This window comes from Malus sylvestris, chromosome 4, assembly GCF_916048215.2.
Source record: "Malus sylvestris chromosome 4, drMalSylv7.2, whole genome shotgun sequence".
Classification (NCBI taxonomy): domain Eukaryota; kingdom Viridiplantae; phylum Streptophyta; class Magnoliopsida; order Rosales; family Rosaceae; genus Malus; species Malus sylvestris.
Genome location: NC_062263.1, coordinates 18,229,396 through 18,243,531, shown reverse-complemented (window position 1 = coordinate 18,243,531; position 14,136 = coordinate 18,229,396). Strand labels below are relative to the sequence as shown.

The 14,136-nt window shown below is 39.7% G+C and overlaps 2 long non-coding RNA genes across 6 annotated transcripts; both read right to left on the bottom strand.

Moving 5' to 3' along the window:
• Positions 1–395: 395 nt before the first annotated feature.
• Positions 396–3,418, bottom strand: LOC126619969 (uncharacterized). Of its 5 annotated transcripts, none has more exons than XR_007622207.1 (3): positions 3,097–3,402; positions 1,588–3,004; positions 396–816 (listed from the first exon to the last, which is right to left on the bottom strand). It is a non-coding gene; the product is annotated as an uncharacterized LOC126619969 (long non-coding RNA). The 5 variants fall into 5 exon arrangements; XR_007622204.1 differs by having other exon boundaries at positions 1,588–2,973; positions 3,097–3,401; XR_007622206.1 differs by having other exon boundaries at positions 1,588–2,472; positions 2,628–3,400.
• A 9,136-nt stretch (positions 3,419–12,554) lies between these two features.
• LOC126619972 (uncharacterized) lies at positions 12,555–13,870 on the bottom strand. Its single transcript, XR_007622210.1, has 3 exons — positions 13,006–13,870; positions 12,738–12,915; positions 12,555–12,606 (listed from the first exon to the last, which is right to left on the bottom strand). It is a non-coding gene; the product is annotated as an uncharacterized LOC126619972 (long non-coding RNA).
• Between the last annotated feature and the right edge of the window lie 266 nt (positions 13,871–14,136).

Sequence of the window (14,136 nt, the reverse complement as noted above, 5' to 3'; positions counted from 1 at the left end):
ATGATACCCCTAGTTGGGTACATAATTGATGTGATTTACAGATGTTTTATGGATTTTCCTTCGAGCGGCTATACTACCATCTCTGAGCACTGTTTTATATGTACGTATTTTATGAACATTTTTCTTGGCATGCTAGAGTTTTCAGGAAAAGCCTATTATGTAGTATTCACTAGTACAAAAAAGACTTTGCGCGACATATGTCCTTCGTCACGCAAAGTCAAAAATTAGTCCAACGAACCTTCGTCGCGCATCCACCGTCGCGCCAAGGCAGTGACAGTAAGGTTAGCGCGACGAAGAATTGACCTACATCGCGCAAATCTTTTTTTTTTTTTGGCAAAATTTTTTTATATTTAATTTTTAATAAATACTGTAATTAAATTCTAAACAATAATTAATAAACCAAGAAAAAGTATTTAATTATAAAATATATGAAAATGTACATACAAGATGTCTAAACAAAAGAGACAAAACTACAAGTCTTCTAGGTTCAATACATCATGCTATTGGGTATCGGCTGGGCGAAGCGGCTGGGAAGTCGAAGGTGGAGCAAGATCAGGTGCTGGCATCAGGATTTGGAGGCCGGACATCGCTAAGACCCGTACAATCATACTCATCTTCTCGTCCTGGGCCCTAATGTGCCCGACTCTGGAGGACGAGGAAGAGTGATCAGAAGGCTCCGGCTCCAACAAACAATTCATTCGAGAGACATCACAATGATCGACCAGGGCAATGCTTACGTTGTTGCGCGATGCTCAACCAGAATATGCCCTGCACCTAGAGCTGCCTCACGTACAGACTCATTTTCATCAGCAAGACCTGTACAAGTATAAGATCCCAATAAGTTTAAATAGTGCACCAAAGTCCTATAGTGATACATGATACCATATTTTACAGACTACCATCCACAAACTGTACTTACCATCTAAAATACCATATTTCACTAAATACCTTGAAAGTAAAATGGGTCGAGAATCATTTAATTAACCGATAAAAAAAGCATACGATGGATAAAATAAATGGCCTAAAAAGTTATGACATTATAATTCACAGCATAAATAATTAGCTTGTAATTATTAACAGTATCAATGAAAGCTGATCTAAACTTAGTGGGAATGGAGTGAAAGGAAATCAATGTATATTTAAGTTACCAAGTATGCAAAAGAAAACTCTTATTTTCAATATACAAAAAGATACATTTAAGTTACCAGATATGCATATGACCATGTTCCCAGCTTTTCAAGCATGCAATTCAATTTCCGTTTACAAATTAACAATTAATATGAGATGCAATGGAAGTTTAAAAGTGCTCAGACAAAAAAATAAATAAATAATTTCTTATTTTAAAGAGTAAAACTGATCTCGCTCAACCCTTGAGCTGCTCCAGAGCGCTCATCAGATTTAAGCGTATCAAACTAACACCATAGCACACCATGTTGCAACCGTATACTACTTTGGGAACCAACACGGCTGCACCCACACAAATTCGAAACCCACACGTGTTCGCGTCTTCACGTTAAGAGGCGCTTAGACTATCGATGATAATATTCATAATCAATCGCAGTCAGTCAACAAACAAATTCAAATTACCTCAAGTTGGGCTGAAATGAATCTTGGCACAGCCAAACAATCTTGCTGGCATGCCCCCTAACAAACTTCAGTCGGAGAAAGCTTGTTTCTAGCTTTCTCTGACATTCCCGGGTCAATCTACCCCCATTCTTGGGATCATATAGTGAGCTGGGGTTGCTATACAAACACCGGCCAATGCCACTGTATCAACGTCCATCAAACAAAAAATCTTCTAGAGAAAGATATTGCAATTTTCCTTAGTTCCAAAATGATGTTCCCGCCACTGAAATCCCCAAATGCTTAAGAAGCAGAAAGCCTCTTCCTAAGAGGAGGCAAATCAAATAAAAAATAGCTGCAAATGCTATCCATTTCATAGTCTCCGTGCTCTCCAAAGCCTCTTCAGATTGATTGCAAACGTCGCTGCAGGAAAACCCATATTTAGTGAGAGCTAGAGCAGTAGAAAAAGTTTCGTATCATGATCAGTTGATCACTACCTTCTCAATGTATTTATCTCTTCCTGTTGTTCACTTGGAAAAAAGAGAAAAATAGAACTTAGAACAACAACAAGAACATGTCAAGGAAATGGCTACGTCTTACTTTGATCACTGTCACACATAATTCAACAGAAAATGTAAGCCGGTCGTACAAACCAAACCCAACCCCGCCACACCCATCAGGACGTTCTTCGTGAAGTTGAATTTGCTTTTCCATTTTCAATTCTGAATTGTTAGCATTTTTAGCCATTTTACTGTTGCAGCAAGTGTTATTTTCATCTCTTTCTCTTTCCTTGGGGATCAGTCTATACAACCATGCGATGCAACACCAAATCCAAATATACAAATAATAGAACAAGATAGCTTCACCTGTAGGTAGCAACATGGCGGGTTTGACATTTCCAAGGTCTCCCTAAAAACAAGGGCATTAATTAGAAAAAAAATATCAATACATATACACAAATGGATTATGTTCTGCTCCCTGCTACCTGCACAACTTGCATTAAAAGTAATATAATCATCTATTGACATTGTCAAAAAAATAATAAGAAGTCACCAAATCCTCACCAGTGTTTTAGAATATGTGTCCTCCCCTGGTCCTTTCAGCCAATCTGGTAAAGAAAACCAGGGACCAGAACCGAGGTCCACCGTGGAGCTTGTAGACAACCCGCATGGATACGTGTTAGGACAAACTTGAACCAATCATTAGCATTAAACTATGTATAATACTTTTAATTAGCCACCAAATCATCACACAAATTCAAATGTCTCAAGTTGAGCTGAAAGGAGTCTTGTACAGCAACACATTCTAGCTGGCATGCCCCCTAACAAACACCGGTCTCTGAAACCAACACGGCTGCACCCACCCTAATTCGAAACCCACATAACCTCAAACCCTCACAAATCTGAAACCCTATCAAATCAGAACCAACATCCAATTTTATCTGGAGATTTCGACAAAGTACTCAGAAATCAACATGCAATTTGACCCTAAACCCTAAATAACAAAAACCCATCGAAAATCAGAAACCCTTACCTTGATTTTGGGACTTGATTCGCTTCGGCTTCGAGATTCGCGTGGCTGCCCGTCGTTTAGAACGAGAGGGAGAGAGACAACCGACAGAGTAGTGGTGGTGGTTGGATTCGAGATTGTGAAGAGGAAAGACAGGTCTGGGTTCAACATTTGGGGTTCAAGGTTGTGAAGAGGAGAGAGAGGTCTACGGGAAAGAGAGAGGGAGAGAGGAGCGAGAGGGAAGAGAGGTCTACGGGAAGAGAGAGATCTATGGGCTTCAAGGTTGCCAAACTTGGAAAATTGAAAAAACAAGGCCTGTGTTTCACTATTGCACAGCCAATATAATCACAATTAGCGCGTATACAATTTGACGTCGTGTAATGTATTATTTTTTTAAATATTATAAAAATTGTTGAAAATGTGACTTTATTCTTTTCAAATTTAAATTTGTTTACATAAATACCACAATAATATATTTTTTTAACAAAAATCCATAATAATTTTTTTTACATATATATCATTCAATTTCTTAAGTGTTATAAGTACAAAATAAATAAATTAAAATCTACTTAGTAAATATATATATATATATATATATCATTGAACTTGATGGGAAACGCATTGTACGAAACTAGTTTCAAATATCCAACCATCAAACTTATTTGTATATGCTTCAAGATCGCATTCGCCAAAAATCACAAAAAACAAATATGCAGAGATCAAGTAACGGAATAAAACTTTTTAACGGTTATAAATGAAAAAGCACGATTTAACTGTAGTTTTAACTCTGATTTTGATGATTTTTTACAACTACACTCCTAGATCCTATATGAATACAATGAACTAATTCAATCGTCAATTTAAAATATTTACACAAGTTAATACCACAAAATCTTATGTTATACTTAATGAACGTATAAATAAACTCAAAGTGTTAGTGAATCTATTGTTTTGATGGGAAACACATTGTACGAAACTAGTCTCAACGATCCAACCGTCAAACTTGTTCGTATATGCTTCAAGATCGCATACGCAAAAAATTGCAAAAAACAAACATGTAGAGATTATGTAACGGAACAAACCTTTTCGACGGTTATAAACAAAAAATCACCACTTAATGGTAGTTTTAACTCCAATTTTGATGATTTTTTACAGCTACACTCATTGATCCTATATGAATACAATGAACTAATTTGATCGTCAATTTAAAATATTTACACTAGTGGATATCATAAAATCTTATGTTATACTTAATGAAAGTATAAAATAAACTCAAAGTATTAGTGAATCTATTGTTTTGATGGGATACGCATTGTACAAAACTAGTTTCAATGATCCAACCATAAAAAATGTTTATATATACTTCGAGATCACATCCGCCAAAAATCGCAAAAACAAACATTCAGATATCAAGTAACGGGGCAAACCTTTTCGATGGCGATAAACGAAAAATCACAATTTAACGGTTATTTTAACTCCGATTTTGATGATTTTTTACAACTACACTCCTTAACCCTACATGAATACAATGAACTAATTTGATCGTCAATTTAAAACATTTACACAAGTGGATACCACAAAAGAAAAATGCAATGCAAGAACCCCAAAAGAAAAGCAAAAGGGAAAACAAAAAAAAAACAAAACAAAACACTTTGCGCGACGAAGACCTACGTCGTGCAAAGTGTTTTTTTTTTTTTTCTCTTATGAACTAATTCGATCATCGATTTAAAACATTTACACAAGTGGGTACCACAAAATCTTATGTTATATTTAATGAAAGTATAAATAAACTCCAAATGTTAGTGAATCTATTGTTTTGATGGGATATGCATTGTACACGAAACTAGTTTAGACGATCAAACCATCAGGCTTGTTTATACATAATTCGAGATTGCATATGCCAAAAATCACAACAAACAAACATTCAGAAATCAAGTAAAGGGACAAAACTGTTCGACGGTTATAAATGAAAAATCACCATTTAACGGTAGTTTTAACTCCAATTTTGATGATTTTTTACAGCTACACTCCTTAATCCTATATGAATACAATGAACTAATTCAATCATCAATTTAAAATATTTACACTATTGGATACCACAAAATCTTATGTTATACTTAATGAAAGTATAGATAAACTCCAAGTGTTAGTAAATCTATTGTTTTGATGCGATACGCATTCTATAAAACTAGTTTCAACGATCTAACTGTCAAAATTGTTTGTATATGCTTTGAGATCACATACGCCAAAAATCGCAAAACACAAATATTCAGAGATTATGTAACGGGACAAACCTTTTTTACGGTTATAAACAAAAAATCACGATTTAACGGTAATTTTAACTCCGATTTTGATAATTTTTTACAATTACACTCATTGATCCTATATGAATACAATGAACTAATTCGACCGTCAATTTAAAACATTAACACAAGTGGATACCACAAAAGAAAAAGGTAATGCAAGAACCCCAAAAGAAAAGCAAAAGGAGAAAAAAAAAAAAAAACTTTGCACGACGTAGGTACGCCTGCGCCGCGCAAAATAGCTTTGCGCAACTTAGGTGCCCTTGCGTCGCGCAAAGTTGGGAAAAAATGGGTAAAGCAACTTGGTTTGGCACTAAAATCCTGCGCGATGCAAAAAATGTCACGCAAACATACTTTGCACGACGAAATTTGCTGCGTCGCGCAAACATGTTTTTGTACTAGTGATTATATGAGTTTTCAAAATAGGAGGTTAGTATGTTCAGAAAGAAAATGTTTTTCCTATTATTAGTATTATTATTATAAACCATAAAATGTTTTTCCTATTATTAGTATTATTATTATAAACTTTGGTCCACTCACCATTTGTTTTGCGGCCCCTTCAGGAGTTAGAATCGTGGCATTCAATCCCAACGTCACGGCACTTTCGTATAGGTATCTTCGAGTCTTCTCAGCATAGGACCCACTCCATTATTCTTACATTTTTTTAATTGTAATTTTTTCACATTATTCTTAATTAGTTGTATGCTCTGAACATGTTTCCGCACTGGCATAATTCTTTCTAATTACCTATTTTATTTGTATGCGTGTTAATATGGCTTCGTCACCCTCGGGTGTCGGCTAGCCTTGCCTATCCTGTATTTGGGGATATCGAGGTCGGGGGGTGACATAATTAGTTGGGAAAAAAACAAAATTAGAAACAAAATGATAATGAGCATGTGTGAGTGTATGTTCCGTTTCAAGTTTTAAGTTTGACCGAAACAACGCACAACGTCACCACTTTAATGTATGCTTTGATAACCGTCTTTTATGGTTGTATGTTTAACTTTCAATTTTTCCATTGACGGTGCTTATAGTGGTCTGTTTTGATTCATTTTATTAGCTTATGAGAGTTAGGGATGTAATTATAAGACCTCGTGGTTTTAAGTGGATCGAGATAGGAATAAGAATTAGAATCTTCTCATGCATTCACTAACACAAAATTCTGACTCCACTACTGTTTATAATGGGCGGCAAAGTTATATTAGGGACTTAGCGTAGATACCTTACTCTTCTCAGTTTGTCCGATTTCCGCATAATGGCATCGGATTTAGCTTCCTCTAAAACTATAGTTGAAAACTTTAGCAATGACATATGGATTTTAACACTGATGACTTGGTATAATTTAATCTTTTGGATGATCAATAGTGAGAATCCAATTGCATCACATCCTCTTTTTAAAAAAAACCCACGAGGAGCTGCCTCCGATAGGACGCAACGACGTAACTGTTTTTACGATTGTGAAACTGATTGCTGTTCATCGTAGCAATAATTTTCCCCTCGAATACCAATCTGCTGCAGCAACTGCTTCTTATTTTTTTGTTTCCGGGGCAGGATCTTTGGTTTTGGTGATTGACCATTGAGAAAGATGGAGTAATTAGATTGATTTGTTCTAAAAAAAATGCATTGGTTTGTTCTCAAAAGGAAGGTGGAGTATTTCGAAAATGCTTTGGTTATTGCCAAAATGGCAGAGAAAGATATTGGTATGAGAACATATGCCTCGAGTCCTAATTCTCCCGCTTCTTAATCTGTTGTTGATCAATTACTCGAGACCCTTTTCATTGGGAAGGCAGCAAATGGGGAGCTCCTCATCCCCTGCATTAAAGCTCTTGGGAATTTGGCCAAGACATTTGAGGCATCAGAAACAACGATAATCGGTGCATTGGTCCAACTTCTTCATGGACCAGAAGTTGTGATCGCCGAGGCTTGCATTGTGCTCATTAAATTTGTATGTATAGACAATTATTTTCACCTTGATCATGCCAAGGCAATAGTGAATGTGAGGAGAAGGATAAATATTATGTGCCTACAAGAAACTAAGTGGGTTGGTCTTAAGGCAAAGGATCTAGAAAATTTAGGGTTTAAACTTTGGTATTCGGGCACAAATAGAACGAGAAACGGTGTTGGCATCATCGTGGACAAGACCTTGATACAAGATGTTGTAGATGTCAAGAGGGTAGGAGATAGAATCATGGCAATCAAGATTGTAATAGGACAAGAACTCATCAGTGTGATTAGTGCGTACGCACCTCAAGTAGGGTTGGATATGAGTTCGAATGAGAAATTTTGGGAAGACCTTGGAGACTTGGTGCAAGGAATTGCCCAAAAGGAGAAGTTATTTATAGGAGGAGATTTAAATGGACACGTGGGCAGGGAGACATGCAACTATGGAGGTTTTCATGGTGGCCATGGTTTTGGGGAGAGAAACGAGAATAGGGAAGCTATCTTGGATTTTGCAATGGTATATGATCTCTTCTTAGCCAACACCTTCTTTAAGAAGAGAGAAGAACATATGATCACCTACAAGAGTGGGTCGTCAAAAACACAAATAGATTTCCTTCTAATGAGGAAAGGGGATCGTATAACTTGTAAGGATTGCAAAGTTATACCGGGAGAGAGCTTGGCTAATCAACATCGCTTGTTGGTGATGGATGTACATATCAAAAGAGTGAGAAAAAAGAACAAGACTTGGAAGTGCCCAAGGACTAGATGGTGGAATCTAAAAGGAGAAAAACAAGCCATTTTCAAAGAGAAAGTAATCACCCAGTGTGGGTGGGATAGAGAGGGGGAAGCTAGCCAAATGTGGGATTCCATGGCTAGTTGTATCCGAAAAGTAGCAAAAGAGGTATTAGGAGAGTCCAAGGGCTTTGCCCCACACCAAAAGGAATCTTGGTGGTGGAATGAGGAGGTACAAACAAAGGTGAAGGCTAAGAAGGAATGTTGTAAAGCCTTATACAAGGACAGGACCGATGAAAATGGTGAAAGGTATAGAAGAGCGAAGCAAGAGGCGAAGAAAGCTGTGAGAGAAGCTAAATTAGCGGCTTATGACGACATGTATAAGCGACTAGATACCAAAGAATGAGAGTTGGATATCTATAAACTAGCTAGAGTAAGGGAAAAGAAGACAAGGGACTTAAACCAAGTGAGGTGCATCAAGGATGAGGATGGAAAGGTTCTTGCTACAGAAAATGCGGTCAAAGACAGATGGAGAGGTTATTTTCATAATCTTTTCAATGAAGGACATGAAAGGAGTACTTCTTTAGGGGAGTTGAGTAACTCAGAAGAGTGTAGAAACTACTCCTTTTATCGTCGAATCAGGAAGGAAGAAGTGGTTGTAGCTTTGAAGAAGATGAAGCATAGAAAAGCAGTGGGCCCAGACGATATACCGATCGAAGTGTGGAAAGTCTTGGGAGAGACAGGTATAGCATGGCTCACTGACATTTTCAATAGGATTTTGAAAACGAAGAAGATGCCAACTGAGTGGCGAAAGAGCACTTTGGTGCCTATCTACAAGAATAAGGGCGACGTACAAAATTGCATGAACTATAGGGGTATTAAGCTAATGAGTCATACAATGAAGCTCTGGGAGAGAGTCATTGAGCATAGATTGAGGCAAGAGACACGGGTTTCGGACAACCAATTCGGGTTCATGCCAGGGCGCTCAACCATGGAGACAATTTATCTCTTACAAAGATTGATGGAAAGATATAGAGATGGGAAAAAGGATTTACACATGGTCTTTATAGATTTGGAAAAAGCGTATGATAGGGTCCCAAGAGACATTCTTTGGAGGATTTTAGAGAAGAAATGAGTACGAGTAGCATATATCCAAGCTATAAAGGATATGTATGAAGGAGCAAAGACTGCCGTAAGAACTCATGAAGGACAAACCGAAAGCTTCCCCATAACTGTAGGATTACATCAAGGCTCATCCTTAAGTCCTTACCTTTTTGCGTTGGTAATGGATGAGTTAACAGGACATATTCAAGATGGTATTCCTTGGTGTACGCTTTTCGCAGACGATATAGTATTGATAGATGAAACTCAAGAAGGGGTAAATGCGAAGCTTAACCTTTGGAGAGAAGTGTTGGAATCTAAAGGTCTTCGTCTAAGCCGATCAAAGACAGAATATATGGAGTGCAAGTTTAGTGCAAATGGAGGTCAAAATGAGTTAGGGGTGAGGATCAGAGATCAGGAAATACTAAAGAGCGATCGTTTTCGCTACTTAGGATCTATCTTGCAAAAGAACGGAGAATTAGATGGAGATCTCAACCATAGAATGCAAGCTGGATGGATGAAGTAGAAGAGTGCATCCGGCGTGTTGTGTGACCGCCGTATGCCACTGAAGCTCAAGGGAAAATTTTATAGGACGGCAATAAGGCCGGCGATGCTGTATGGCACAGAATGTTGGGCGGTGAAGAATTAACACGTACACAAAATGGGTGTAGCGGAGATGAGGATGCTTCGTTGGATGTGTGGGCACACGAGAAATGATAAGATTAGGAATGAGGATATCCGAAGTAAAGTAGGAGTAACCGAAATTGTAGGAAAATTGAGAGAAAATCGGTTACGGTGGTTTGGACATGTGCAAAGAAGGCCTACTGACGCTCCGGTTAGAAGATGCGACTACGGGACAGAGGTTCAGGGCCGAAGGGGTAGAGGAAGACCTAGGAAAACTTTGGAAGAGACTCTAAGAAAAGACTTAGAGTATTTGGATCTAACAGAGGACATGACACAGGACCGAGCACAATGGTGTTCTAAGATTCATATAGCCGACCCCACTCAGTGAAGAAGACTTTGGTGTATTTAACACAATACATTGAAATGAAGCAAAGCTTATTTATTGATATCTCCGATAAGTTACAAATAGGTACATATACATGAGTCAAAATAAACAAACAAGAGGGAGCCTTCACAAAGGTTGCTTAGAAAAAGTTTCAGCAGTCGGTAGAGCCCCAGAAAGAGAAGGCATCGGAGGGGGATCATTCGGAGCCTCAGTACTGGACAGAACCCTAGAAGGATGAGGCATCGAATGTTGATCATTTGGAGCTTCATTACGCGATACAGCCCTAGAAGACGAATGCAAAAAATGCCTTTGGAACAAACCCACAAACCGCTGATGATCAAGTAAAACCTGACCATCAGATTCCTTCATCTGGTCAAGCTTCCTCTTCATGTTTGTAGCATAGTCATGTGCGAGCCGGTGCAACTGTTTATTCTCATGCTTGAGCCCTCTAATCTCCTGTTTGAGACTCATCACTTCAGCCGCCAATGATTCAACTTGGCGGGTTCGAGCAAATAGGCGCTGGGCCATATTAGACACTGAACCTGCACACTGAACACTTAGAGCCAGAGAATCCTTAACAGCCAACTCATCAGACCGTTTGGAAAGTAGTCTGTTATCTTTGGGAGTGAGAAGGTTCCTGGTCACCACCGCAGCAGTCATATCATTCTTCATCACGGAATCCTCAACGGTAAGAGGACCAGTAGGGGATAAGAAGGATGGGCGCCATATGTTGTCTGGAGAATGCGTGGTTGCCTCTTCAACAAGGTTCAAGTCAAAACGACGGTCGGATGGGCCAGACATTTTCAAAGGTGTTGAAGAGAGAAGAGGTCGGACAAATCAAGATCTTAGAAGTGCAAGAAGGGAGCTTCTACTGGTGAGGATTCAAGTGTGCTTTGGAACTTAATGCCAGCCTCTATAAAAATCTGCACTCGACGGAGCTTCAGAAATCGAAGAGGTGCCTGCCCAGAAATCGAAGAGGCGTTTGCTTTCTCAAAAGCTGGGCTGCTCAGAGACCACGAGGGCCGATCTCAGAAATCGAAGAGGCGTTTGTTTTCTCAAAAGTTGGGCTGCTCAAAGACCACGAAGGCCGATCTCAGAAATCTAAGAGGCGCTTGCTTTCTCAAAAGCTGGGCTACTCAGAGACCACGAGGGCCGATCTCAGAAATCGAAGAGGCACCTGCTTTTTTCAGCCTTGTCAGCACCTGTCACATGCATACTCAGCTTTGCTGAAATTACGGGCATTCTGTTAAAGATTTCTGGTGAAGTAGAAAGCACGTGAATCTTACTATTCAATCATCCACTTTCCACACGCACCATCAGCTCATAGGTACCACAGATAACTTTGCTAAAGATCTCTGACAAAGTTTAGACACGTGAAACTTGCAGCTCCCACTACATCGCTATGACCAAGAAGGGTAAAAGAATAGCAAAGAAACAGCACTAACAAAGTTTAGACACATAACTTTTGAAGGTCTAGCTACCATATTATTACCCACAAGGGTAAAAGAACAGCACCGTTGCTAGATATTTGGAAAGTCCCTGTGTGTCAACCTCTGTGCTCTGTGGCAAGGTAGACTAGCAAACATGCCCAACCTTTACTTACATTCGAGAAAACACTCCCACCAAGATTGCTTGCTCCAAAATCGAAGATGCACCGTCCTCCGAATCTCGAGAGCCAGACTCCCAACATGATTACCTTCTCAAAAATCGAAAAGACACCGCTCTCCGAATCTCGAGAGCCAGACTCCCAGCAGGATTGCTCTCTCAAAAATCGAAGAGGCACTGTCCTCCGAATCTCGAGAGCCAGATCCCCGACAGGATTGCTTGTACAAAAATCGAAGAGGCACCACTTTCTCAACTTCGAGAGCCAGATCTCCTTGGATAAATCTTGTCTGCAATCTTCACACGCAACATCAGCTTTCCCGATACCACAGACCACTTTTTCAAAGTGCTCTGACACACGTGAAGCTGGCAGCTCCCACTACCGTGCTATGACTAAGCAGGGTAAAGGAATAGCATTACTACTTGTTGTTAGGGAAACTCCTATATATGTCGACCTCCATCCTCAACGGACAGGCAGACCTGCAAAAATGCTCAACCCTTTCTCATATCTGAGAGGGCACTCCCAACGAAGCCTCTCGAAATACTCAGCTTTCTTTCCCCCCCCCCGATAATACCTCTGCAAACAAGCTACACCAGAACAAGAATATCTCATATCATCAGGGTTAAAAGCAAGAGTATTCCATATCATGCTTTTTCCCTGTCTTTTCCTTTGGCCTTGTTCTTACCTGCAAGACAAGGAGAAAGAAAGCAATCAGTCAGCACTTGGAATCAAGCTTCCAGTCAGGAACTGACTGCCTGAAACCCCTTACCTGATTACTTACCTGGCATTACTTTCGAGTACTCATCTTCAACATCTTATGCTTCCAGGGAAGATACCACATCTGCCTGAGGAACAGATAGGGAAAGTGAGAAGGATACAAGGAAGCATGTGGAGACAAGCGTAACAGAACACGTGCTGATACATCCACTACTTTGTCAACAGCAAAAGTATCTCATATCAGCAGGGTCGAATGTACTCTAGATTTGATGGACTTGTTTTGACCCTCAAATTCTTCAGTCGGCCTTATACTCTGGAGGAAACCAGACAATCCTCCAGCCCAGTTCAAGAATAAGCCTATGGAAAGTTACTTCTTCAAAAGCAAAAGTATCTCATATCATCTATTCTCCTTTTCTTCTCTTTATCCTTCATGCTGCCTGCAAGATAGGGAGAATGAGAACAATCAGCCGGAACTCGAAATCAAACTTCTGATATGGGACTGATTGCTTGGAGCTCTGATTGCTTACCTTGTCTGTCACCTCTTTCAGCAGATCCCCTAGCTCGGCGACTTGGGGGACTCCCATTACATGGTTTGTATCGCGCTTGACCAAGCCTAAAACTACAAGTAAGCTTCAAGTGAAATTGATACATTACCTTGTGCATCTCCACCAGTTAAAGATACCACCCCTGGATGGAGGAAGCGTACTTCCAGAGAAGATGCCACATCTACCTATGAGACAGATAAGGCAAGTGAAGACGAGAGCTTGAACATATGTCATTTGTACTAAATCATTCACTTGTACTCACTAAAGGAGAGCTTGAACCTATGTACTTGCGTAAACCCTTCACAATTAATGAGAACTCCTCTACTCCGTGGACGTAGCCAATCTGGGTGAACCACGTACATCTTGTGTTTGCTTTCCTATCTCTATCCATTTACATACTTATCCACACTAATGACCAGAGCAATCTAGCGAAGATCACAAACTTAATACTTTCTGTTGTACCAAAGTCCTCACTGATTTTGTGCATCAACAATCCTTAAGTCATTACCTTTTTGCGTTGGTAATGGATGAGTTAACAGGACATATTCAAGATGATATTCCTTGGTGTATGCTTTTCGCAAACGATATAGTGTTGATAGATGAAACTCAGGATGGGTAAATGCGAAGCTTAACCTTTGGAGAGAAGTGTTGGAATCTAAAGGTCTTCGCCTAAGCCGATCAAAGACAGAATATATGGAGTGCAAGTTCAGTGCAAATGGAGGCCAAAATGAGTTAGGGGTGAGGATCGAAGATCAGGAAATACCAAAGAGCGACCATTTTCGCTACCTAGGATCTATATCTTGCAAAAGAGCGGAGAATTAGATGGAGATCTCAACCATATAACACAAGTTGGATGGATAAAGTGGAAGAGTGCATCCGGCGTGTTGTGTGACCGTCGTAGGCCACTAAAGCTTAAGGGAAAATTTTATAGGACGGCAATAAGGCCGGCGATGCTGTATGGCACAGAATGTTGGGCGGTGAAGCACCAACACGTACACAAAAGGGGTTTGGACATGTGCAAAGAAGGCCTACTGACGCTCCGGTTCGAAGATGTGACTACGGGATAGAGGTTCAGGGCCGAAGGGGTAGAGGAAGACCTAGGAAAACTTTGGA